The following is a 4,215-nucleotide window of genomic DNA, read 5'->3' on the forward strand; positions in this document are numbered from 1 at the left end:
TGGCTCGTCAGGTTCAAACTCTTTTTTCACGTCGCCACAAAACGGCGTAGGCAACAAGCCTTCAGAAGAGGTTTTAATACCAAGTGCCTTGAGAATCAAGCATTCAGGAACAAGCATTCAGGAACAAGCTTTCAGGAACAAGCTTTCAGGAACAAGCTTTCAGAGAGCAGCTCGACGATAAGATGATAAAAAGCACAACAACAAACAACCTAAATCCGAGTGGAAAATAGAGTATCCTCGACACTGTCATGACAAAGACCTGCAGCGAGACCCTCGGCCAGATTAAAAGAAAATACCATGATTGGTTTGATGAAAATAACCAGGAAATCAATGTACTCATAGATGGTAAACGTGCTGCTGTCACTGACTGGCAGAACAACCCTCAGTCTCGAACCAAAGCTGATACCTTCCGCCAGAAGAAAGTGGCGGCCCAGCACGAACTTCGTAACCTAAAGAACGGATGGTGGAAAAATATTGCATGTGAGATGCCAAAAAATTGCGGATCAACACAAGATGCGCAAATTTTTCAATTCCACTAAAACAATATATGGCCCATTACAGTCACCTAACGAATGGTAAACGTAACGCTGGCGGGCACCGACGAAGGTATAAGGATAGTCGTAAGACAAACCTGAAGAAGTGCCAAATCGACCCCTCACCTGGGAGACGATTACTCCACACCGTAACGCTTGGAGGAGCACCACAAGAGAAGGTGTCAATACTTTCGAATTAACCCAACTGCATACCGAGGCAGAGAAGCGCCAGCACCGGAAAGACGCTGTCGCCGCCCCTCCCGCACTAGATGTAGCCCTCCACACGTACAACATCTGTGGACGACCCTGCCAGTCCCGTATCGGCCTCTGTAGTCACCTCAGAACTCACCAACCTAGGTGACGTCCTTAATAACTCATATAATTTTATTACAGCTGGATGATCGTCATAATCGATTCTGAGTGACAGCAAAGTAGTTGTAGTAGTAAATAAGTAAGTTAGAAAGGAAGTATGTAAATAAGAAGGAAAGAAAGTAAATAAGTAATTAAGAAAATAATAATTAAATAATTAAGTAAATAAGTGTAAATAATTTATAAATTAAACAATTAAGTAAGTTAATAAGTAAGAAATAAAGTAAACAAATAAGTAATGAAACAAATAAGTGAGTAAGTATGCAAGTAATTCTGTAAGTAATTATGTAAGTAAGTAAGTAAGGTGTAAATACTATTCTCAGTGTCCATAAACATTTCTGCATATCTTCCCTCCTAGCACGGGAGGTGGAGGGAGGGGAGGAGGGGAGGAGGGGAGGGAGGAAGGTGAGGAGGAAAGAGGAGGGGGAAGGTGAGGAGAGAAGAGGGGAAGGAGGGGAGGGGAGGAGGAAGGGAAGAAAACTGGGAGAGAACTTTAATAAAATCTCTTAGTAAAGTATTATTATATTTATTTGTTTCAAGTCGTTGATTTAGTTTTAGTGATGACGAATGGAAAAAAATCTCATTATTCAAGGGATTTTATTTATATATTTTTTAATAACTGGAAGGCAATTTATTGTATTATCTTTGAGGATTTTTTACTTCAATAACATTTAGGTTGAGAAAAAAACCCTATTTAATATTTTACTTATATCTTGAAACAGCTGCGAGACCTTTAATAAATTCCTTAAATAAAGTTCATTGTATTTTATTCCAATATTTTGTTACTTCAATTACTAACTGGCAAAAAAAAAAAAAAATTCATCCATATATATATATTTTACCCTCGTCTTGGTTCTCAACACCAGGCAAATCTCTAATGGAATCTCTACATAAACGTCAGTGTATTATGTGTTTCAGGTAGCCATCCAGGTGTGTGTGTGTGTGTGTGTGTGTGTACGTCGCCTCGCCTCGCCTCACCGCCCCTGTACACCTCTCCTCAGATCTTATCCACGAGACGATTCCAATTATTATGTCACTAAATTACGGTGTTTGCATTATAGCTTCCCTGACCAACACAGCCATTACGTGTACGGGGCATAAAAGGACCGTCAATGATTATCGCGAAATTGTTTCATTATTGTGGAAAAGTTGCCGAGTTGTGGTGGTGGTGAGTGGAAAATTGTGTTGTCTAAGTGTGCGTGTGTGTGTGTGTTTAGAAACCTTGACTAACTCTCCTATTGACTCTTAACTCTCCGTACCCCTTAACTCTCCGTACCCCTTAACTCTCTGTACCCCTTAACTCTCCTACCCCTTAACTCTTCCTACCCTTAACTCTCCCTCCTCCCCCTAACACTCTCTATCGCCCTTACCTAGAGACCATTAACTAAAGACCAGAGAACGTATCCAGTTTCGGTCGAGTCTCAGTGCAGTTTTGAAGCCATGTTGGATATAATCTGTGTCATAACTTCCGTGAGCCAATTAGTTAGGTTCTTACATCTTCAGTTAGTGTTCATTAAGATGTTACTTAACAGAACCACTAACTAAGCGTTCGTATGTTAATTAATTTATATATTTTCCTGTAAAGTGCAGTTAGATGCGCTCTCACACAAGCAGTTAAGGGGACTATATAACGAATAACCTTTGAGAATCCATATTTTTGTGTGGTAGATTAAATAAGTCAGCTATTTTTCAACCATTTTCTCTTCATTTACTAAAATTTTGTACCTTTGAGAATTCGTGTCCTGTCTGGCCCCACCTGACCGCAGTAATAAGAGCTAGGTAACCAGTCAGAATTTCGGGAGAGGGTGTTGTGGTGGAGGCCAGGTCACGGGTTATGAGAGATACTTAACCTGACTGTGTTTTCGACCTTGAGGTGTGTGTGAAGTGAGCAAAGTACCTGACTCACTTGAGAAATAACATGCAGATCATTAACTGAGATGATCTAACGTATCTAACTGACTCATTTAGGAAAAAAATATCAAGCTGAATACCTGAAATGATAAAAAAATTACAACGCATCTAACAGAACCCACTTCAACAACGACACAACAATGGCGGTAAAAATGGCACCGTAATTGCACCAAAGACTCTACAGTATCTAGATGTGATAACTTATCTCCCTGTTAGTGGGAAAAAAGTCGACGTAGGAATCTCTTAAGGGTCTGAGGTCCTAGCTGCCACCATCACCCGGCAGAAGAAACTCCTCAACTCAGGTTAATTATGATAATGATGCACCTGACAGGTAGACTGGTGAGGTATCAGTCCTGGCGCTTCTCTCCCACCCCCCCCCCACCACCACCTGTGCCATCACTCACCCTGCCTCATCATATACTTGGCACCTCATAGTGGTTCATGTGGCTCCTCATTCCTGATACCTCATGCGTGGCTCCTGTGTAAATCCTCGCTTGTGCTCTTCATATGTGGCTTCTCATATCTGATACATACATGGCATCTCATATGTGGCACCTCATTTGTAGTAAAAGTTCTGTAGGTGTAATGAACGTCTCCCTCAGTTCTAAACACACACACACACTCACTCACTCCCCGTCCCAGCAGGCAGATAATCAGCCGAGCTAAGCAACCGTCGTCAAGTGGGGTGCATCAACAACCAGGAGCCGCATCTTGACAGGTACGATCACTTAAAATTCTCCACCTTCACCCTTCCATCACCCGCCTGCTCGTTCACCTGCCGCCCCGCCATCACCGTAATTACAACCAGTACGTAAATGAACCCAACTAATTACACGAGTTAGATTATATGCATCCGCCAAGGTTTATACGATGCATATTTCTCGTGAGTGAAGATTGGATTGTTAACATCATAGGTTCATTGAGTCTCAAAGGATCGTGGAATTGATGTCTCCTGTAGCTTAACCCTTTGAGGACGATGATTTAACCCTTTGAGGACGATGATTTAACCCTTTGAGGACGATGATTTAACACTTTGAAGACGATGATTTAACTCTTTGAGGACGATGATTTAACTCTTTGAGGACGATGATTTAACTCTTTGAGGACAATGACTTAACCCTTTGAGGATGATTTAACACTTTGAGGACGATGATTTAACCCTTTGAGGACGATGATTTAACCCTTTGAGGACGATGATTTAACTCTTTGAGGACGATGATTTAACTCTTTGAGGACAATGACTTAACCCTTTGAGGATGATTTAACCCTTTGAGGACGATGATTTAACCCTTTGAGGACGATGATTTAACCCTCTGAGGACGATGATTTAACACTTTGAGGTCGATGATTTAACTCTTTGAGGTCGATGATTTAACTCTTTGAGGTCGATGATTTAACTCTT

Source organism: Homarus americanus, unplaced genomic scaffold, assembly GCF_018991925.1.
Source record: "Homarus americanus isolate GMGI-L3 unplaced genomic scaffold, GMGI_Hamer_2.0 scaffold34921, whole genome shotgun sequence".
Lineage (NCBI taxonomy): Eukaryota > Metazoa > Arthropoda > Malacostraca > Decapoda > Nephropidae > Homarus > Homarus americanus.